We start from the raw sequence: 24,592 nt of genomic DNA, 5'->3' as shown, positions 1-24,592 counted from the left end.
CCAGATGAAGACTGAAATTTGAACTGTGCCTTATTGCCAAGAGTGAAACCAGGGAAGACCCTTCAGATCTATTCGAAATCGTTAGCAGATGTCTCCTCTGGTTTAGCTGCACAACAGACAGACTCAGGAGTGGACTTATGCTTAGAAAAGCTCATGGGGGTATCAGGTGCCCCACTGAGATAATCTCATTTCAATCATATTGAGAAACAAAAATAGATCTCTGGGTTTAAAATAAAGTGTTGCTAAAATAACAGTCACTTTGGGGGTGGTATTAACTGGAGGACTGTGGGGGAGACTGATGGGGTGCTGGAAATTTTCAATATTTTGATTTCAGTGGTGGTTATAGGGGTTCATGCATGCATTAAAAATGAATTGATCCATATTCTTAAGATCTGTACATTTTGTTGCATATAAACTCTACCTCAAGTTTTAATAACGTCTGGTTAACAGTTTCAGAAACAACTGTCCCTACCTTACTACTTAAATACCTGTAAAGATACCAATATAAGACAGAAATTAAAAATCCTTTCGGAATACAGACTGAAAATTTGGTAGTCACCACTTGAGTAGCATTGAATTCTTCTTTCTTCGGGCCTTGACTTGTGCCTGGTGTATGTTCAAAGTGGGTTCATTTTCTTGGGAGGTATTTGTGGGTTCCTTGGAGGCCCCACTGTGAAAATATGCACTTGTTTCAAAATAAGTCATTATTAAAATTAAAGAACACTCATCTCAGTGTGGTTAAGGATTTTAAGTAGGAAAACGAAATCATAGGGAAGATATACATTTGACTATTTAAAAAATAACAGACACTCCACCGAACAACAGCAAAATACACTTTTTATCAAGTGCACATAGAATATTCTCCAGGATAAACCACATGTTAGGCCATAAAACAGGTCTCAATACATTTTAAAGGATTGAAATCATACAAAGTATGCTCTCTGGAATGACATTAGAAATCAATAATGGAATATGTGGAAATTAAACACATTCCTGCATAACCAATGGGTCAAAGAACATGTCGCAAGGAAATCTATAAAATACTTCGATATGAGTGAATGAAAACCAAGCATGCAAAAATTTATGGGATGTCATGAAAGTGTTGCTTGGAAGAAAATTTATAGCTGTGAATGCCTACATGAAAAATAGAAGAAAGATCTCAAATCAATAACCTAACCATGCACCTTAAGAAAGTAGAAAAGAAGAGCAAACTAAACCCAAGGTAAGCAGAAGGAAGAAGTCAATAAAGATTAGAGTGAAAAGAAATGAAACATAAAATAGAAAAACAGTATGGATATCAACAAAATTGGTTCTTTGAAAATATCAACAAAATTGACAGACTTTTACCTAGACTGACAACATGAAAATGAAAGAAGACACAAATAACTAAAGTCAGAAAAGAAAATGGGATGTTACTACTGAACTTGCTGAAATAAAAATAATTATAGTAGAATCCTATGAACAATTGTATACCAACAAATAATATAACCTACATGAATTGGAAAAATTCCTAGAAACACACAGACTATCAAAACTGATTCCATTTTTGTTGGCAGAACAGCCAGCATAAGTAAAACTTCATGATTTTCCTAAAATGTTTTGTAATTTGAAAGTAAATATTGGTTTGGTTTAAAAAAAATGATTCAAGAAGAAATAAAAAATCTGAATAAACATATAACAAGTAAAGATATTGAATTGGTAATCAAAATACTCCCCACAAAGACAAGCCCAGGACCACATGACTTCACTAGTGAATCCTACCAAATGTTTAAAAAAGAATTAACACAAATACTGTAGAAACTCTTTCAAAAATAGAAGAGGAGGGAAAAGTTCCCAACTCCTTCTGAAGCCAGTATTAACCCAGTACAAAAACAAGACAAATACATCACAAGGAAAGAAAACTACAAATCAACATCTCTTATGAATAAGATGCAAAAAATTTTTAACCAAACACAGCAAGTTGAATTCAACAGACTATAGAAAAGGGCTTTACACCAGAACCAAGTGCGGTTCATCCCAAAAATGCAAGGTTGGTTCAACATATGAAGATCAATCAATGTGATAACCATTTAATACGATAAGGAGGAGGAAGAACATAGTCATCTCAATCGACACCTGCTGGTCTGAATCTGTTATGTCCCCCACAAAAGCCACGTTCTCTAATGCAGTCTTGTGGGGGCAGACTTATTAGTCTCTTGATTAGGGTGGAAACTTTTGAATGAGTATTTTCAAGGAGATGTGATTCACCCAGTTGTGGGTGAGACTTTGATTAAATTATTTCCATGGAGGTGTGGACCCCAACAATTCAGGGTGGATCTTGATTAGTTCGCTGGAGTACTTAAGAGAGCTCAAGAGCCAACAGAGATGCTGACACTTGGAGACACTTGGAGATACAGACAGAAGGATGTTTGGAGAGGCTAAGCTAAGAGATGATGCCCAGAGTTTGCCCTGAAGAAGCCAAGAGAGGACCTCCAGATGCTTAGAGAGAAACACCCTGGGAGAAAGAAGCAAAGATGCACAGGAGCTGAGAGAGAGAGGTGAAGACAGAAGCCTGGAGACATTTTGGAGAAAGCAATTTTGAAATCAGAACCTGGAAGCCAAGGACCAGCAGATGCCAGCCATGTGGCTTCCCAGCTGACAGAGGTGTTCCAGACACCACTGCCCATTCTTCAGTGAAGGTATCCTCTTGCTGATGCCTTAGTGTGGGCACTTTTATGGTCTTAGAACTGTACACTTGTAACCGAATAAATTCCCTTTATAAAAGCCAATCCATTTCTGGCATTTTGCATAACAGCAGCTCAAGCAAACTGGAACAAGGAAGAAAAAACATGTGACAAAAACCAACACTCTTTCATGATAAAAACACTCAACAGACTAGGAATAGAAGGAAACTTCCTCAACATTATAAAAAGTATCTATGAAAAATCTCATAACTAATATCATAATTAATCATGAAAGACTAAATACTTTCACCTTAAGAGCAGGAACAAGACAAGGATGTTTGCACTTGTCCCTTCTACTAAATGTTGCAGTGGGAAAGGAAGAAGTAAAATAATCTCTATTTATAGATGACATGATCTTGTATATAGAAAATTCTAAAAAATACACAAATATCAGAGACAATAAACAAATTGAGCAAGATTACAAGATTCAAATGCAATACATAAGTATCAGTTTAAATAAATGGAATGATTGAATATTGTATTGGAAGACTGATTAATATTAAAATGACAGTACTTCCCAAATTATATCCTGATTCATTGCAATCCCTATCAAAATTTCAACTGGCACTTTTTTTTTTTTTGCAGAAATTGATAAATTTATCCTAAAATTCACATGGATATGCAAGAGACTCCAAATAGACAAAACAATCTACAAAAAAACAGAACAAAATTGGAGGAATCACATTTCCTGATTTCAAAACTCACTATAAATATACAGGAATAAAGATGGTGTGGTACTATCATAAGGATAGGCATACAGAGCAACAGAAGAGAACTAAGAGTCCAGAAATAAACCCAAACCTCTATGGTCAATTGATTTTTGACAAGGGTGCCAAGGCAATTGAAGGGGGAAAGAATAATCTTTTCTAATAAATGATGCTGAGGCAACTGAGTATCTTCATCCAAAAGAATTAATTTTTATCCCTACCTCACATCATATACAAAATTTACCTCAAAATACATCAAAATCATAAAATATAAGAGCTAAAACTATAAAATGCTTGGAAAAAAAACACAGGGGTAAATCTTTTGGACCTTGGATTAGGCAACAGTTTCTTAGATAGGACACCTAAAGCAAAATAAACAAAGAATAAATAGATAATTTAGACTTCATCAAAATAAAAAATCATTGTGCATCAAAGGATAGTATCAAGAAAATGGAAAGACAATGCACATTCATTAGGATGGCTATAATTTTTTAAAATTACAAGTCTTGTTGAGAATGTGGAGAAATTGCAGCCCTCCTACATTGCTGGTGATCAAAAATGTTACAGCCACCGTGGAAGACAGTTTGGCAGATCTTCAAAAAGTTAAACATAAAATTACCATTCAACCCAGCAATTCCACTCCTAGACATATACCCAAAAGAAATGAAAACATAGGTCCATGCAAAATGTGTACATAAATATTTAGAGCAGCATTACTCATAAGAGTGCAAAAGCGGAAACAACCCAAATGTCCATCAGCTGATAAATGGATATACAAAACATGGTTTATTCATACTATGAAATGTTATTCCACCATGAAAAGGAATGGAGTTGTGATGCATTCTACAACATGAATGAACCTTGAAAAAATTATGCTAAATCAAAGAAGCCAGACACAAAAGGGTACATATTGTGCGATTCTATTTATATGAAATGTTCAGAAAAAAACAAATCCATAGAGACAGAAAGTACCTTACAGGTTGCTAAAGGAGGGGAGTGGGCTGCCACAGAAAGGGAGGGGGTATGGCCAGTGGACACTGGGTTTCTTTTTGGATTGATGAAAATGTTCTGAAATTAGTTCGTGAACACAACCCTGTGAATATATAAAAACCACTGAATCGTACACTTTAACATGACTTTTATGTTATGTGAATTATATCTCAATTTTAAATAACAAAGGCAAAGTAAAATTAAAAGTTAATTAACAAACCAGAACATTGTTTGCAACTCTTACAATGAATTAACAGCCCTAAAGCATATTAAGATCTTAAAATTCAATTTCAAAACACACATAAAAAAGCCATAAAGAACATGAAAAGATAGTGAGCAGCCTCACTTTTTTGATGAAGAAGAAATATAAAGGGTAAAAAATAGATGAAGAAATGTCTATATCACTAATAGAGTCTAAATTAAAAGGAGACATCAGTGATAACATTCTTATGGATTTCTATGCTTTTTTCCCATTTTCTATAGGGTGTGATAGCTTTTTATTTCAGAATAAGAAAAATTAATTAAAATGATAAATAATGCAGTTAACCAATCCCTTCCAAATTTGCAGGGAGGCGATGGCATCAGCAGACACCGGCAAGGAGGGGCTCCAATTTGCCTTGCATGTGCTTTACAAAAGTGGCCCCATTGCATCCTCAAAATAACCCAGTTATGTGTGCATTAACCCTCCATTTACAGGTGGAGAAACCAAGGCTCGGAGTACACATGTGCAGCTCCCCAGTGCCGAAGGACAATTCAGCCAGTCTCAACAGACTCCAAAAACTCATGCTTCTCCCTACACCGTGAAGCCCCAGAGCCTCCTCCTCCATTTTAGCGCCTACAAAATAAATACTTTAAATAACTTTTAAAAGTCCTGATGATGATATAAATGAGGGCTTTATTTTAAAGAGATACAGCATGCATAAAGTTTCTACAGGAAAAGCACTAGTTTTCCCCCAAGCTTCCAGCTCGTATAGTTATATAAATAAAAACGTAAAGCTTTCACTGAAACATTTCAGTAGGGTCAAAAATTGTTGATGACATGAGCAGATGCTTATTGACTCATGTTAAATGGAAAAAGCAGAAGTGAAATTGTGCATTCAGCATGATTTCAAGCATGTTAAAATATTAGCTGCAGAGAGGATATGGTTTTCTGTATATATTTTCATATTTTGTACGGAGTATAAATAATAACAACTAATATTTGGAGCCCTTTCTATGTGTCTGCTTTAAGATTTTTATATATCTTAGCTCGAGATGGTGCCAGATTTCAGTTCTATTTTTATAGCTGCTTTACAGGTGGGGATACCAAGGCACAGAGCTGCAAATTGACTTATCCAAGGTTCCACAGCCCGTAATCTGGGGATCTGGGGTTCCATCTGGCAGCTCTGCTCCTGAGTCTTCACTCTCACTCCAGCACTACCAACCTTTTTATAACTTATGTGAACCATAAACAAACAATTAGAATAATAGAGTCCATTTCATATTTGGGGGAAGTGAAACACACCAAGGACATGGGTTCTGCTTAGATCTGTGTTTTGGCACAGGGTGGATTGCGGTCGCAATTGATTCGTCTGGGGGGGGGGGGTGGCGGCCGGTCGCTAAATCCTAGGCTCTCAGGATTGCTCGGAGGGTACCGGCGGCGGGGGCTCTTTCCCGGAGGCGAGGGCGAGGCGGGGGACTTGGCCAGGTCCCCGGCGGAGGCGTGCAAAGTATGGAGGGCGGCGAGAAAGGAACAGGCGGGACACGTTTCTTTTTAGGGTGAGGAAACCAAGAGAGTTTATTAGGGGAGAGTACAAGCTTATAACGGGCGGTCTAGAGGGCGGGGTAGCTGTAGAGGTTAAAGGCTTGGATTGGTTCTGAGAGGACGCGGAGGTTGGTTGTTGGGTGTTGCACAATGATTGGTGCATGCGCACTGGCAGTAGGGGACGTTGCATTGTAACGGAGGGGTTGAGTGGTTAGACGAGGGAGGCGGTCTTACCCGGCAAGCTTCCTCCAACGGTTGGTTTTGGGTGAGGAATTGGGGCCTGCCTCCGGCCTCACCTTCTCAGGCCCGGGGGGCTCTGGAGGGCGCTGTCACCCGTACCCACTACCCTCCCCAGGGGTGGATCCGGTCCCCCGGCCCAGGCCCGCCAGGTTGAAGCACGTAATCAGTATCCCGCAGTGGATCTTTGTGGGCAGCAAAACCAAGAAACGCTTCTCCTCGAACACCTTGTCCCAGGGGCTGGGGGTGCTTTACCCAGAAACAGCAGCAAGGTGGCACCTCCCAGAGACCCCTACCTTAGCCATTGCCAGACGGAGTACCATAGGTCTGCAAGCTCAGGTTCAGAGGAGTGAAACTGACTTGGCCAAGGGGAAGCAGGTAGTAAGGACAAACCTTCCAATGGCTCAAGGATGTCCCATGCACTCATGCACCTTCTTATTGGTACACATGCACGCACACGTGTGCACACACACGGGCTCAGCCAGGTAGCCTCTGCTCGGGAAAGATTCCTGGGGAAGCCAGTTCTTTCCAGAGAGACCCGCTCTACTGCACCTTAGGTTTTGGATACAAATATTCGCCACAATATTGTTTCTGCCTTTTAATTCTCCTCACTGGCATTGGGCTGCTCCAACCTGTGCAGTCTCTTTGACCCCAGCTGTCCCAGTTTCATAGAGACGAGGGTCTCCAGGGCTCTTCTGGGCTCCAGGACCCTCTGCAGCTCATCCCCGTACCTGACGCTGTGGTGTAAGTGTCTTGGCCATTTTCACCTTTGTGGAGCCAGGTCTGTGCTTCATCTGAAGCTTTTCTCCAGCAGCCTGAGTGTTGGCCCCGGACCTCATCACCGGCTGGATTCAGGAGATGGATCTTGACAAAAGTCTTACTCCACTTTTCAAGTCCTGCGATGGACTTTGTGAAATAAATCACATGTTCTCTGTTTGTGTCGTGGGCAGATTGGGTCAGAATGTGGCACAATTGATTTCAGGTGATGCATCCAGCAACAAGAGAAAATTACACAACCTTTTGAAATTTTAATAGAGTTACTACTTCAATAATTATGTAATTATATAAAGAAGAGAGTGTGCCTGTCAAATAAGATTATGAATTTCTATTCTGGTTCGAATAATAGGCAGTACAAATTTAAATGCTTTACAATATTTTCCTAGTTTTCAGTCACATTTTCATCCTTTTATCTTAAAAACTGTTTGAGGAGATAGAGGACATGGGCTCCTTTAGGCAGAAAGACGTGTTTATTTGTAGCTGTGCCAGTTTGGATGTATTATGTCCCCTAAAACACCATTATCTTTGATGCAATTTTGTGGGGGCAGACGTATTAGTGTTGATTAGGTTGGAATCATTTGATTGAGTGTTTCCATGGAGATGTGACTCAATCAACTGTGAGTGAAACCTTTGATTGGATAATTTCCATGGAGGTGTTGTGCCACCCATTCAGGGTGGGTCTGAATTAAATCTCTGGAGCCATATAAAAAGCTGACAAACAGAAGGAACTCAGGGCAACTGAGAGTGACATTTTGGAAGAACTGCAGCTAAGGGAGGACAAATGCCCCAAGAACAACATTTGGAGCATGCCATTTTGAAATGCAACCTGAGGGCAAGCGGATGCCAGCCACGTGCCTTCTCAGGTAATGGAGGTTTTCCGGACACCAATGGCCTTTCTCCAGTGAAGGTACCTGTTATGATGCTTTACCCTGGACACTTTATGGCCTTAAGACTGTAACTGTGTAACCAAATGAACCCCCTTTTATAAAAGCCAGTCCATTTCTGGTGTTTTGCAAAATAGCAGCATTAGCAAACCAGAACAGAAGTGTTTCATGACAACTACGGCAGGGATTGTGGAACAGAAGTGTTTCATGACAACTACGGCAGGGATTGTTAAAGTGGGGTTACCCACCAACAGCTTCACTTGAAATGCAAATTACCAGACCCCACCCCTAACCAACTTGCGGTCGCGTCTACTGTTTCGGGGGGGGGCGGCCGGTTGCAGAACCCTCGGCTCTCGGCGTTGCTCGGAGGGTACCGGCAGCGGGGGCTCTTTCCCGGAGGCGAGGGCGAGGCGGGGGACTTGGCCAGGTCCCCGGCGGTGGCGTGCAAGGTGTGGAGGGCGGCGAGAAGGGAAAGACAAGACACTCTTCCTCCAATAGGGGTAGAACAAAAGGACAAAAGGGACTTTATTCAGGGGTGAGCACAGGTTATATAGGCTGGTAAGAAGGGCGGGGTCGGAGTGGGGGTGTAAGAGCCTTAAATGGTAATGCTGAGGGGAGAAAGGCTAGGATTGGTTCTGAGAGGACGCAGAAGCTGTTGCAGCGGGAGGGAATTGCTCTGGCAACGGGGGAGTGTACAGGCAAGATAAGGGGGTGGGGAAAAGGCGGTTCCCTCCGGCAAGCCTCCCCTAACGGTGGTGTTTTGGGTGAGGAAATGGGGCCTGCCTCCGGCCTCACTTTCCCAGGCCCGGGGGGCTGCAGAGGGCGCTGTCGCCCGTGCCCACCACCCTCCCCAGGGGCTGATCAGGTCCCCCAGCCCAGGCCCGCCAAGTCGAAGCACGTAATCAGTATCCCGCACCAACTGAATCAGAATGTCTGGGACTGGGAGCCTGTAGGTGATGCTGATACAAGCTAAAATTTGAGATCCGCTGATTAACGGCAAAGAATTTGGGATCATACTCCCAATTATATAATTCAGTTAAAATACATACATACATACATAACACATGCACATACATGCATCCAAAAATAGTTTAAGGTCCTCACTTGTGCCCTTCACAGAGAAAAGCTGCAAGAGCATGAAGAGCAGATTCCATCTATGAGTGACAGTTTAACTTTCTCTGCTGCTCAGACATTTTAGCTATAAAAATAGAGTCAATGCCAACCTGCCAATTCTCTCTTTAAGAAGCTAGAATTTGCCCACATTTTGAATTGGATCATATGGAGCCTTGGGGCTTGACTTTGAAGGCCGTGCAGTGGAGTCCCCACCGCAATCTGCGGATTGGCAGCCTTCCACAAGGGGTCAGTTCACTCGTGGTCAGCTCCTGGCTTCCTTGTTGGATCCTCAGAATCATCTGGGAGCTTTGTAGGTGAAGGGAGAACTGAAGAAGGAAGCATCTGCTGTCACACTGGGGAGCTCTCTGTCACGGAAGCCTGTTGCAGTTGGTTTTTTAATATTTTTGCTGTGTACTATTGGTTAGATAGAAAGCAAGCAAGGAAAAAAACATAAACACTTACAAACTTGAAAAAGTCCTGAAACGATGACCCAACTCAAGAACTAGACAAATGCCATTGCAATGAGCTGGGTTCTTTTCCCCCTTCTCACTTCCTGCTTCTGTACCAGAGGCAACCATTATGCCGAATTTCATGTTTACTAGGTTCCTGATTTTATAAAATAGGTTCACCCACTGTGTGTTTGTATGTGTTTCCCTAAAGAATACTTACTTTCATTTTGCTTGTTTTTAAGTTTTATGAAAATAGTGTCATAAAATTCAGTCTTCTATGATTTACTTTTCTCACTCATTATTTTTCTGACTCATCCATATTGTTGCATGTAACTAACTTATTTATTTACCTTGTATTATAACATTTCCATTGTGTTGGCATGCTGTAATTTTTTTTTTCCTTCTTCTGTTTTTGGTTGCTTGGATTACTTTCAGTGTTTTGGTAGTACAGTGTGGCTGTGGACTTCTAAGTATCTGTGTTTTCTTTTGTGCACATGGATAAGAGTCTTTCTAAGGTTTTAAAGCCTAGGAGGCTCAATTCTGGGTCCGAGAGAATGCAAATATTTAAATTTACAAGTTAATGTCAAATTGTGTCTACAAGAGGATTGCACCAATTTACCCCCATTTCTAGCTTATTGATTCTCTTCAACATTAGGAATTTGCTGAGCTGGTAAACAGAAGGATGTCCTTTGTGGTCTTCATTAGCATTTCTGCCGTTACTACTGGGGTTGAGCATCTTTTCATTTATGTTTACTCCCAACCAGGTGTCGTCTTTCTTAAAAGGGTTTTCCTTGTATTATCCCCATTTTGGGGAAGAGGGCTCATTTTTCTTTTTCTTACTGGGTCCTCTGCGAGATGGCAATCAGCTATCAGCCAGAGTTGAACTGAGGTTCTCAACTGAGAACTGGACCTGGGAAGGGTCTGCTTCTCAGCTCATGTGGGTATCGACAGCACTCAGTTCCTGGTGAGTGTCAGACAAAGGACCTCGAATCCAGGCTGGCTGTCGCCTGGAAGCCTCCCTCACTTCCAGCCACGTGGCCACCTCGGTAGGGAAGCTCACAACATGGCAGCCGGCATCCACGTCAGCAGAGAGAGCCCAGATCTTTAAAAAATTGTAACAGTAACTTTTCAAACAGGCTAGCCCGTGTCCTTTACAATGCCACAAATTTTAGATTTCTCTGCTTCTTTCCTGATATCTTCATTCCCCAGATTTCCTGGAAACTGCAAGTTTGGCCTATAAGCTTCACTAGACTCAGGTCAAACATGTCTGATCAGAATATGTCACAGTATCGTCATGTCAGAAGGCATACGAATTCAGGGTGTTTCATTATTATTGATGTTATCTACATCACTTGCTTGAGATGATAGCCAAAAAATAAAAAAGAGTAAGCTTTTCCATTTGCAATTAGCAGATAGTCTGTGGGGTAAGAATTAGGCTGTGTGAATATCTTGTTTCCCTTCCAACTTTTAACTAATGATTAAAATCCCCTGGTTATCCTTGCCTAAATCTTCACTGGACATTTGGAATTGTTGACTTCTAAATTCTATCATTTATTCTCCATTCTTTGCCTATTATTGTGGAAAGAAGAATTTTCACTCACCATGTTGGGATGAATGGTAGTTCCTCCAAAAAAGATTGTACAAATATTTCATTCTCTTCCTTCAAATGTGTATATTTAGAGGAAGAAGAAGTTGTAAGATTGACTTCAATGGTAGTAAATGAATTCTTCCCTTTTTAAAAATGAACTTTAAGCAGATTTCAGCTGTGCCTCTCTAGATTTGCTGGTTTGCCCTGCAGCCTCAGTTATAAGATGGGTCCAAAAACAGAGATTGATTTTCTGTTTGTCCAGTCTTTTCCTGTTGTAAGGATGTGAGTGACAATTTCCAACTCCATGTTGGAGCTGAAACTGGAAGTCATCCAATCCCTTCCTTTATTAATATTATTTTTTACTTTTTACTGTAGCAACCAATACAGAGCACACAACTTCCCATTTTAACCACATTCAAGTGTACAGTTCAGTGGTATTAATTATTTTAATAATACTATGCTGCCATTTCCTCATTTGTTTCCCTTATCTTAGGTATCACTCTTCTGAGTCACTTATTGTCCAGTATCCAAAAACCACCCTTTGAAGTATTTTGTCTGGTTTTTGGTTGTTTAACCTGGTCTCTGTTAGTTCATCATGGCCAGAAGCAGAAGTCTTCATTATTCTTTTTTATTCTCAATTGCTTCCCAAAGTTGCCAATGGCAACCCCTTCACAGTGAGCCCACGTCTCCATTTAGGTTTGAGTGCTTGCTGGCTTTGTGACACAAGATGTTACAGAGCTGACATCACTTATTCAAGGAGATCTTGTGCCTTTTAAAGAAGAGTAATGTCTAGAAATTAATATCTTGGTGCTCGAGGTATTCATTTCTACAATGGAGTCATGCCATTGGCTCTTTGCGTGGAGAGAGATGGGAAATACTTTTCTAAATAAGGAGTTTATATTGATATTTCTAATTCAAATTCAACAGCCCAGCATTTTTTATCTCCTTTCTTTTATTGGAACTATTGGTTCCTAAGTACATCAACATATTTTTTCCAGTGTATCTATATGTCTATATCTATAGCTATATATGTATATTTTTTTTTGCAAAATTAAGCAAATGTTTTTGTATATACTCCCCTTCCTACAAAAAGGGTAACATTTTATATACATTATTCTGCACCTTGAACTTCTCACAGTATTTCCTGAAGATTACTCCCCATCAATAGATAAAGATTGCTGCCATCATTCTTTGCAGCTTCATGGTACTCCACTGCAAATACCCTACTGATGGACATTTGGAATTTTCCCATTGATGCACTAAGAATATTCTTGAGCTTATATTTTCATAGTTCTAAATGTGTAGCTCCTAAATATATATCCATAGAAACTGTGCCATTTTGTCCTGTTTCAGCAATGTATGGGAGAGCTCACCGAGTGCTGCCAGATGGATTTTTGCCACTCAAATATATGAGAAATTGTATCCAAATGTATTTCTAATGATCATTTTCCTTCCTGTGTTTTCATAAGTGTAAGGTTCATTTGCATTTCTCTTTCTGTGAAGTATCTACTCATGACCTCTACCATGTTTCTATGAGCTTCTTTGTTTTGTTTCTTCTCTAAATTTAAAAGCTCATATGTATGAGAGGAGTTAGCACGTTGCCATACAAATTGCAAAGTCCCTCCCCCAATTTTTTTAAATTTATTTTTTCTTAATATTTCTCAATGCAAAAGTTATTTATGTTTATGTTATTGATTCTATCAATCTGTTGTAATTATTGTGTCTGGACAGTTAGAAAGATTTTTCTATTCCCAATTCTCAAGGAATTCATCTATGCTTTCTTTCAATATTTGTAAGGTTTTATTTTTTTACACATATATCTTCTATATGTTTGGAGTTTTTCCTGTTATAGGTATGGTTCCAATTTTTTGCCCAAAATGGCTATTTGCTTATTTTAATTTCATTTGTTTTAAAATAATCCCTCTTTTCCCTAGTGATTTCAGTTACAATCTTTATCAGAATCAACATTTTTATTCTGTTTCAATTGCTAATCTTTCTATTAATGCACCAATATGAAAATGTTTAAATATGGAGGAACCGTAGTATGTTTTAAAATCTGACACACTATTTGGTCTTCTTTCCCAGCATGACTTTAGAATCAACTTTCCTAGCTTCAAATAAAACCCACACTTCTTTATACTTTTATTGCAATTACATTAAATTTCTTTATTAACTTGGGGAAATTTGACATCTTTGACATGTTAAAGCATCCCGTCTCAGAGCATGGAATATCTGTCCGTTTATTCAAGTCTGCTTTTGTTGCTTCCAGGATTGCATTAAAGGTTTCTCATAAAGGTTTTGAACTTTTTTCATTAAGCATATTCCTTTTTTTCTTTGCTATTGTAATTGAAGTCGCTTCCATTTTAACTTTTAAGTCGTTATTTTTGGAAAATATGAAATCTATTTAATACTGGTTATTAATTTTCTATACTGTTACATTACTGAACATTATCCTGTTCAATAAATATAACATACGGATTGTTTATGGTATTTTCTTCATTGCTTCTTTTGAGTTTTCAGGAATATAATATCGTTTGCAAATGCAAATAATTTTATCTCTTCCTTTAAAATCCTCTAACTATAGTAGTTTTCTTTTCTTTGATTGCATGGGTTAATATCTTTAATGAATGCTAACAGCTATGGGCACTTTTGCCTTGTTCCTGAATTTAGCAGTGATGCTTGGGGGTCGTGTGTGTGTGTGTGTGTGTGTGTGTGTGTGTGTGTGTGTACTTATAAAAAATTAGCCACGATTCCTGCTTTTATCAGGAATAGGTATTACACTTTGTTAAAAGCCTTCTTGGTATCAATGGAGATGATTATATGATCAAATGAATTTCAAATATTTATTCCAGGAATGTATATCATCCTTACATTCCTGGAATAAACCCTATTTGGTCCTAATAAATCTCTTTTTAAGGAACTGTGAAATATTGTTTACTAATATATACTTAGGATTTTTGCACCAGTTGTCAAAGTTAGATTTGTCAGTAGTCTTATTTTTTTGTGCAATTTTTGTCAACTTTTGGGATCTATGTTATACTCACTTTATAAGGACTTTGGTAGTTCCTTTTATTATTGATTGATTGATTCCTTAGGAACAGAATTTAGGTCACATTTGGGATTATCTGTTCTTTAAAGGTTTGGTAGAATTTCCCTGTGAAACTATCTGGACATGACGTTATTCCACGGGTACCTCTTTGATAACCTGTTTGGTTTCTCCTATGGATATTAAGATGCTTAAACTTTCTATTTCTACTGGTATGATGGTTTAAAATTATGTTTCTAGATGTTGTCCATTTTATCTTGGTTTGAAAGGTACCTGAATAAAGTTGTATAAAATACTTTCTTATGATTACTTTAATTTCTTCTGTTTCAGTGATTAATATCCTGCTTATCATTTTAACTTTCTGTTTTTGTGCCCTCTCCCCCTTTATTTCCTTTATTAGGATAGCCTGTGGTTTCTTTATGTTGTAGACTTTTTCAAAGAGCTAGCTTATTTATTTGTTTATAATTTATTTGTTAGTTCTAATATTTTGCTGTTGTTAACTCATAATTATACTTTTATACTTGTTACTTCCTTTGTTTATTTTTGGGTTTTTTGTCCTTTTCTCTAAATTTCTGAATTGGATGTTTAATTCATTTTCTTTTATAGCCTGTTTTTATTGATTTAAGGATTTAAAGCTCTGAATTTTCCTCTGAGAAATGCTTTTGTTCTTTTCAGGAGATTCTGATAGCTTGCACTTTCATAATTATTAATTTCTAAAAGTTCTGGAATGTTGGTTTCTATTTTCCCTTTGACCCAAAAGTTATGTAATAGTTTTGAAATTGCTAGATGGATTGGGTCTTTTGTTCTTCTCTTTTTGTTGTTATTTTTATTTTATTTCCTTGTAACCAAAATTTTGTTTGTTTTGCTTAAACTTTGTGAAATCTTCTGAGGTTTTCCACAGACTCTTTTCTAATTATTTGCTATTGCCTTGCTGCCCCGGGAACCTTATCTTCAGTGGCTCCCTACTTTCTTTTCCCCACCCAGCCTTCAGGGGACTTCTCCCCCTTGCTGGATGTCTGCCTCTCCCCCAAAATGAGGATATCTCAAGACTAACATTTCTTCTTCTATTCACATTCCAAGTGCTTTCCTTTTAACTCCACGTACCGATTCTCTGACTGCCACTTGGAGCAGGGCACTCTCCTTCTCTGGGAAGGAAAATCCGGCCCACATTCTGCATTTTCCCCCACTGGACCCCACACTCCCCTGCTCTGTCCCATGTTGACTCTACTCCGACATGGGCTGTGGAGCTGTCTCTGTTAGCTTGGCTATTTAGTTCCTTATGCATATGTGGGTAATTTGTAGTATTCTCTGCACTGTGCTATAAACGGGATATGAGTAGTTTTTGTGGTCTCCCTTTCGATCTGCATGGAGGAGGATGTGTAGAAAGATTTTAATTCAGGCACATGATGTTATTACTACACTAAGGCATACTGCTGCTGCTTTCATTGTCCTTTTCTTTTCTTTTTTTTTTTTTTTGAGATAGGAAACATGCTTGTACCTATTGCTCTGGGCAGCCCTGTGGATGTTCACCTTGATTCTTTGGGGTAGAAAGTCTGGTCCCCAGCTACAGAAGGGTCATGGAGCCAGGTCACAGATCAGAGGAGCGCCTCTGTGCAGCCAAAGGGGGAAGGCCCCTTGCTCTTGGATTACACAGCAGGAAGGATGGGACAGCTGGTGGCCATGTGCTCTGGTATCCAGAGATATCTTCCTTGCAACAGGAGAGGATGAAGTCATGTCGAGTGACAGAGGGAGAGAGAGAATTCTGGTGGCATCACCGTGTCTCTTGTTCCAATCACCACGGTCTCCATAGATGCCCTCTGTAGTGGGTGCTGATGATGCTTCACCCAGACCCCTTCATCAGGAGCTTCAAGGGACAGTTACCTCATCCAATGGCCCCTCTGGGGACTGCCTGCAGTCTATGACTAGCTGACATGGGGACATTGATGGTTGTCCCCCTTGCCTCAAAGCAGACCAAACTCTGTGGTGCAAAGCATTTTCCAGATCTCCAGGTGGGACCAGTCTGAGACCCATCTCCAGCCAGCCCACATCTTGCTCAGATTTTTCTCTCCTGTCCTGAATTTCTTAAACCCTTCTCCTGAAGGCACACTCTCAACAAACCTTGAACAGAAATCCCTGTGTCAGGCTCTGCTTCTAAGACTCTGAATGAAACATGCTCTACTTTCTATTGAAGCCCGAGTTTCAATTCTCTGATGAACCTGATAAATCACACCCATTTTTTTTTCCTGAAACCAGTTTCAATAGGAATTGCATCACTTTCAACTGAAAGAGACCTCACTCAATATGGTGGTTTTCTTGTTTCTCAGTAAGTTCTTGTTTGCCCTCTCATTGTCAGATTTGACATGTGTCATGTGACTCAATTTGGGGTGTCCCTCTGGGGTCAACCTGCACCGTTGGCCTTGCCAGCATTGTCTGTCCTTCAGCAGGAGAGCTGGGCAGGCAGAGAGCGGGTCTCCACACTCGTTCCCTCTTAGTTCAGACCTGGTTGGCTCTGCAGACAAACTCCTGGGATCTCGAGAAACTTCCAGGCTCCCTTCAGTCATTAGGATGCTCAGGGCCCTGGAGACCCAGTCCTGACTCTGCTCCTCCAGCCCTACAGATGACTCCAAAAACCCTTATTTCTCCAACCTCAAATCCTTGCCTGGGGCAAAGCAAAGCCATGGTTCCAAGGAACGAAGCCGGTATCAGCAGCGACCACCATCTTCACAGTCCCTCACGCTCGCTAAGCAGGTTGTGGTTTCAGGGATTTTTGTATATGTTGGTCTACCTGGTGAGGTGGGCTGGGCAGTCCCCTTTTTGTATGGTGAAGGTGAACTGAAGAAATGGGAAGCCACTTTTCCTCTTCCCCACAGTTTGTAAGTGCAGCCCTGACACTCAGAATGAAATCTACCAGACTCAAGGTACTGGGGTATTGTGTCCTTTTGAATGTATTATGTCCCCCCAGACAGCATTATCTTTGATGCAATCTTGTGGGGCAGGCATTTTAGTGTTGATTACATTGTAATTCTTTGAGTGTTTCCATGGAGATGCGCCCCACCCAACTGTGGGTGATGACACTAGTTGGATAGTTTCCATGAAAGTGTGGCCCCACCCATTCAGCGTGGGCCTTGATGAGTTTACTGGAGGACTATGTAAGCTCAGACAGAAGGAACGAGCTTGCTACAGCCAAGAGGGACACTCTGAAGAATGTACAGGAGCTGGAAGAGGAACTGCAGTTTATAGAGACATTTTGGAGATGCCCTTTGAAAGCAGACTTTTGCTTTGAAGAAGCTAAGAAAGGACCAATGCCCCAAGAGCAGCTGAGTGACATTTTTGAGGAACTGCAGCCTAGAGATGAATGTCCTGGGAGAAAGCCATTTTGAAACCAGAACTCTGGAGCAGACGCCAGCCATGTGCCTTCCCAGCTAACAGAGGTTTTCCGGACACCATTGGCCATCCTCCAGTGAAGGTACCCAATTGCTGATGTGTTACCTTGGACACTTTATGGCCTTAAGACTAACTGTGTAACCAAATAAACCTCCTTTTATAAAAGCCGATCCATCTCTGGTGTTTTGCGTTCTGGCAGCATTAGCAAACTAGAACAGACACCATGTGCACCCCTCCATTGAGCTGCCTGCAGTTGCCTTGATGCCTGCCTTCCAAGGCTCTGGAAGAATGGGCAACCCTTGGCTCAGACAAGCCTGCGACCATCTCCGTTTCCTCACGTTTGAAGTAGGAATATCAGATACCAAAGGTGCTTCTTGTGTATGTTAAATAAACTAACATCTACAAAAGGACTGACTCTCCATAAGGTATGTTTGCTACCAGCCTCACCAAAATGTGGTATTTCTTCCCTTGCAAGAGGCAAAGAGGTCCAGATGGCAGAGCTGAGAGCCATCAAGGCTCAAACAGCAATTAGAAAGGAGAGGCCACTGGCTTTACCAGGTTCCTGCTTTCCAAAGGGCTGTTGCAGCATATCTGTGGGAATCCTCTAACAGAGTGGATCTGACAGCAAACATTCCTTATCCCAGTGCAAATGAAGGAGCTGAAGCTGAAGCCCTAGGCCCACATCCGTCTGGGAAGTAGGGCTGAGGCCTTTATTCTGCCAAGAGCTCCTTTCTTTCCTGCCTTCTGGGGGAACGAGGACGGTGATTTCCTGGGAACGCTGAGTGCTGGAGAAATGACAAAATGGGTGTGCGTCACCAACTTTTTGCATTGCTTTTCTAGCTCCTGTGGGAATCCAGGATGGGGCAAAAGCATCTGCTTCAGGAAGGGGGTGTTTCTTTATGTTTGTTTTCAGGATACCAGGAAAAGAGCTCCTTTTCTCCCTAGGAGATGAAGCCCCGGCTCCCCTGCACAGAGGAAGTGCAAAGCTCAGCCACAGAGCCCCCACACTTTTTAGCAAGTCATTATAAACAAGAAAATAAGCTCAAGGAGGCCCATTTTCCCAGCAGCCATTAGCCAAACAATCTGAAGCACATTTCCTACGGTGAGTAGAGTGGAAGGCGGTTCCCTGCGGGGGTAGGTAAGTGGTAAGTCACATGGAATTACAAAGCAGAAAATGCCCAGAAACTTCTGCTGTCTACCCGAGAACGTGCGGTCCCTGATTACTGCTGCTACCCCCTGCCGTAGTTGGACTGGACCCCGGGAGCAGCGGACCCTGAAGGAGGTGGTGGCGCAGGTCCTGGGGGTAGCAGGCTTGGGTTTCCAAGGCAAGGAGAGGCGCCGGTAAGCAGACTTGTGTTCAAGCACTGCACAAACTTGGCAGGCCAGGTCTCTGTAAGAGTCGGATTTCTCATCAATACAACTGAGAAAATAACATCCCCGCAGGCCCCCAGTGCCCACCTCCACAGCTACCGCCTCTAGATTCCCCTACTCCTCACGTCCTCCCTTGCCCCGGGGCCCAGGGCGCCTCCCATCCTGGCTCCGCCCCTTCCGCCGTTCATCTCTTGTCTGCAACCTCCCAGCACTTGATGAAGGGTCGAGTCATTCCATTTTGACAGCTGGGAGAGGGCAGCGAGATCACTGGAGTCAACCGCTTTTATTACAGATGAAATTATCGAGGCCAAGATAGATGGAGAGTCTTGACTGAAATCGAGCGCAGAGAGGGAGAACGCTCTCTCAGGAAAAAGGCAGATGGCAGATCAGAAACCAGCTGCTCAGCCCTGCTCAGCCCTTTACAAGTGACCACCCCACCCCCATGTAACCCCGCAAAAATCAAGGTAGGGAAGAGCCCAGGAGCGCATGGTGGAGGGCGTCACTCCAGTAGTCCTGCCAGGCGCCCTGGTGTGCGCGCAGATGTTCGGGGTCCCGGGAGCGCACTGATCAGACAAGGTAGCTGTGCTCGCAGATGTGCTGAGTCCCCGGGGGCACCGGCCAGACAGTGTGGCTGTGCGCGCAGGTGTGCGTAGGGCCCTCGCGGCGCACTGGCTAGGCAGGGTAGTGTGTGCGCAGATGTGCGGGGTCCTGGGGGCGCCCTGGCCAGGAACGGTAGCTGTGCGCACAGGTGTGTGCAAAGCGCGGCGTCCAACGGGATTCAGAGGGGCTGCCCGCTTGATATCCCACCCGCTATAGGTGAGAGCTCTCCTTGCTGCATCCTCACCAGTGTTTTTAATTTTAGCCATTCTTGTGGCTCTGTAGTGAGAGTTTCTCCTTTTAGTCTCAATTCTCATTTCCTCGAAGCCTTCAATAGCATTTTAACTCTTACTGTGTTTTTTTCTTCTGTGAACTTTTGCTAATGAGCCAAAATTACAGTTAGGTCAGACTGGGTGGGGTGCAGACAACAACCCCTGAGCACGTAGTGTGCTCTCTGCATGTGTGAAGCTTCCAGAGAGAAGCTGGTGGGAAGGAAAGTGTGTATGGTGAGAGCCAATATCTGGCCTAATGTACCACAGCTCTCGCTTTTTTATAACATTCTGCTCTGCAGAATCTGCATTGACTGCACTACACTCCAGGTCAGTAGTCCAAGGCCCTACTTTCTGGTGATTTCTGACCCTACCCTGGTGAGCAGGTTCTGTATCTGTGTAATCTCTGCACCTTCCTTCAGCAGGCTAACAGCAGGCACTTAATAATTGTGGATTGAATAAATGAATGAGCCGGACTGTTTTTCTGTCTCCATTTAAAATCTCTCTTATTAGCCAAAAGAAACATTATTGCAATAACAATGTACATATATGCCTCATGATGTGCAATTGTCAAACTGCAAAATTACAACAAACCTGTAATGTGCTAGATTTAAAACCTCCTCCTATCATTTGCCTTTTGGTTGTAAAATCTCTGTGAACTACAGAAAGAGGCATGGAAGAAAGGGAGGGAAGAAAACCCACCAATATTCTCACCAGCCAGAGGTGCCACTGACAGCTGGCTTTGTCAGCCTTCGCCGCTCTAAGTGCTTCACGAGGACTATTTGGAGCATCTTCACCCAAGCTGGCAAGGCTGACATTATGATTTCTCCAGTTCATAGAAGAGAGGATGGGACTACTGAATGGTGAAGTAACTTATGCTGGCAAGGCTGGAGGGAGGGCAGTGTGGGGTGATGGGAGAGGCTCCTTTGATGAGGAGGGAGCTGAGTTTGTCCTTAAATGGTGGATGCAATGAATCCGGTTTCTATCACACCAGCACCCCAGCTTTCCCAATCCAGAAGGCTCTGAGGGGGTTGCCAATATGTGTGTCTTCCCAACACCCCTTGCCTCAGGGTAGATGCATGGCCCAGAGATTTGAAATGGAGAGAGAGAGAGAGAGAGAGAGAGAGAGAGAGAGAGAGAGAGAGAGAGGCTGACTTTACTTTGTAATTGTGAATCACCAGTCTGCAGGCTGTGAATGGCCAGGTTGTCCTTGCAGCCATGTGGACAGAGCTGGCCTGGGAATGATGCCAGGGCAGAGAGAAGCACTTGATCAAAGTGATTAGGAAATGGAGTCTGGAAAACAGAGTTTGGACCTTGGGACCTGGGGGCAGATGGCTGCTCCAGGCCTCCATCACTTTGAGTTGCCATCTGGCCACTTGCAGCTGAAAGGTTTCTGACTTATCCAGTGGGCAAAACTCTGCAAGGCAGAGGAGGGCTTTGGAGTCCAGTCGGGCAGAGGGAAACAAGGTACGGGAAAAGAGAGAGTACACGGAACAGATAAACAATTACAAGTTGTAGTTCTGTGTGGCTAAAATCCAGGATGTCCTTGTTTGCTAGAGCTGTAATCACAAATACCACAGACTGGCAGGCCTGAACCACAGGAATTTATTGGCCCACCATGTTGGAGGCTCGATGTCCCAAACTGAGTTGTCGGCCGGATATGCTGTCTCCGACACCTGTCATGCTCTGGTAGGGGCTTGTCGACCACCCGTAACTCAACCTCTGCTTCCATCCCATCTGTCTCCTCCCACCTGTGCCCAAATTTCCTCTGCTTTTAAGGGCTCCAGTCTTACCGGATCAAGGCCCACCCTGATTCCATTTGGCCTCATCTTAATTGGATCTTTCAAGATCCTACTTACAAACAGGCTCACATCCACAGGGCTGGGTGTTAGGACTTGGGCATGTCTTGGTGGGGGCAGGATTCGACCCCCCAGAACATGGGGTGTGCAGAGGCAGGGCAGGAAGAAGGCTAAGGGACCTGGCCCTGCCAGCATCACCCAGAACATTTTTGCCATGGGTGGGAGGTTATCAGGGGTCCTTGTGTGCAAATATGCTTGGAAAGTGCTGCATTACACGAAGGTAACATGGCATCTCCCAAATGCATCTGAACACAACACTTCTTTCTCTTTTTTTTTAAGAGACTTTCTCAGGACTCGTGTGCTGTGAAAACACACTTGGGGGAATGCTCTGCCGCAAGAGGAAGCCATTGATTTTCTTTTAGAGTGAGGAATGGATGAGAACCTCTCTACATTTTAGGAAAAGTGCTCTGGTGGCATCTATTACAGGGAGAGGAGGGTAGAAGGAGAGAGAGAGCAGGTAGGAGGCTATTCCCATGGTCCTGGCAAGAAATGGTGAAGCCCTGGGTTGAAGGCAGGGGAGGGAACAGATGAGAAAGCTATTTCAGGGATGGATCGATAGGACCTGGTGACAGATTGGACATGCGGGTGAGGAGAAGGAGGTGCCGAGTGTGACTGCCAAGTTCCCAGCTTGAGGAAGGGGGTGGGTGGCAATGCCACCAGCTGAAATAGAGGATCCAGGCATGGAGGCAGAATGGGGTGCAGATCCCCTGCTTACCCTGTGCCAACAGGAATTCATGATCAAGCATTGCCGCCCGTCCCTGAATTTTTAGCACGCAGAATGGGGGCTGGTTTAGCCACAACCCCAGAGAGGACCCACTGGGTACACGGCCGGCCGGGAACTGATGCCAAGACTGAGGAGCAGCCTCTACCCCTCTCCTTTACAAGCAGGGCTGAGCCAGCTCGCCAGGCCCCTCCGGAGCAGTGCAGCGGGGTGGCTTACGTTTGTAGGATTCTATCTTCCCCTTTCCTTTAAAGAAGCTGCAGATATTATTTAAAGATCTTCTGGAGTTTTTGGTTTCTCTGTTTATTCCAAATGGCCTTTTAAGCCTCTTGCGCCTATATTTAACGTGGTTAATGAGATTTCTTTTCCAGTAATTCCTGAAACTGGTAATCTCTAATTGGGTCAAATTCTCTCCCCACATGCCAGCGTTTCTATTTTTACTGCAAATCCTCAAGCCGGAGCTACTCGGCCTTCCAGGCACAGCTGTCAGAGCCGACGTACCTCCACGCTCAGACTTTCCCCCAGCAGACAAAGACCGGAGTTTAAATATTTTCCCAATAAATGTCAAGGTGAACCTGTCTCTCCGGCTCTCCCCATCTCCTCCTCCCCAGCCCCAGCCACACCCCCACCCCAGGATGGGTTACACAAATCCATTTCACGCTTATTGCTATAAATAACCAAGTGCAGGCAGCCAGCTTTGGGGAGCACCCGGATGCTCCCCTTTCTAGTTGCCTTTTGTCTCTGTTGTGGGTGAAGGATCAGAAAGAGTGAGCAATGACAGATCTGAGGGGACAGACAACTGCTTGTGTCATGGAGAATGTCTCTCTCTGCTGCCTGCAATGCCCTCCCGTCCTCATCCGGCCAGGGAACTCCGCTCTGATGAGGACCATGCATCTCCTCCTCCTGCAGGGTCTTCTGGATGCTCCCAGGGCAGGTCGGGGTCCTTCTCCACATCTGGACAGCCCCACGTCCTCTCCCACATCTTCGCTTACTGCTTTAGGCTGCAGCAGCGTTTCCCTCCACTGGACTGTGAGCTCCTTACAGGCAGGGCTGGGTTTTCCTCCATCTTGGTGTCTCCAGAACCTGGCACAGTATGTCCTAGGGGAATAAATTGACCTTCCCCCAGAGGATACCCAAGTCCTTTGCTCTTCAGCGGACCCTTGGCTGGTGAGGCAAATGCATCTTATTTCAGCCAGGAGCTAAGGTGCTGCCACAAAGGAGGCCGAGCACAGGGTTTGATATTTATGTGTTTCTGGAGTCCATCGAGCTCAGATTTCCAAGGGGAATCATGATCAGGAAAGATCGAGCTTCCTTTCCTTCAAAGCAAGGGTGTTGGTGAAAGGGGGATAAGCTCACACCTCCCAGAGCCAAAGCATCCCGGGGTTTCCTACTCCTGGTCCCATCTTTGCTTCCAAAGATTTTTTCTTCCCAGCAATCTCAGCCAAGCAGAGGCCTTCACTGGGCCATGTTCTAGAAGGTTCTGTCCTCCTTTCCATCCTCACAGGAATACTCTAAAGAAGGACACTCAGACCACTTTATCTTAATCTTACAAGCCTCAACTCTTGGTTTTGGGGAGATGTTCCTAATTTCAAACAATTTGCTCACCGACACACCACATAGAAAATATAGCTGCCGCATTGATAATCTTTACCCTTCTGGTGACTTTCACCAAGTTCTCCTAATCCACCAGACACCAAATATTTACCACACAGTGTCCTTCTTGGGAGACTCACGTTGACACAAGTTCAATAATCAACCAAGAAATGCTCTGAGGAAGCATTAGCGTTTCAGCTTTTTTTCTAAAAAGTTTCTTGATCCACTCTAAGTCAAGGCAAGGGACCTGGGGACAGGTTGAGTCTGGGTCTTCCAACTCCAGAGTCTCCAGGCACTTCCTGATGTCCTTGCCATCACAAGAGTCTCTAGGCCAGTTGCTGCTGTCCCTTGAAAATACAACCACACAAGGCAATCTGTCAAAGACCATTTGCAAGGTCAGCAGTCCTCCCCAGAGTGACTTGGGACAAGCAAAAACCTGCCCAGGGAAACCTCACCAGTGGCCAAAATCCCTGCTGGAGAGGCTGTTTCTTCTGCAGTGTGATGGACTGGCTGGTGAGAGGCTCCGGGGAATCAGGAACC

The sequence above is a fragment of the Choloepus didactylus genome, chromosome 5 (assembly GCF_015220235.1).
Source record: "Choloepus didactylus isolate mChoDid1 chromosome 5, mChoDid1.pri, whole genome shotgun sequence".
Taxonomy (NCBI): domain Eukaryota; kingdom Metazoa; phylum Chordata; class Mammalia; order Pilosa; family Megalonychidae; genus Choloepus; species Choloepus didactylus.
Note: the sequence above shows the minus strand (reverse complement) of the source record.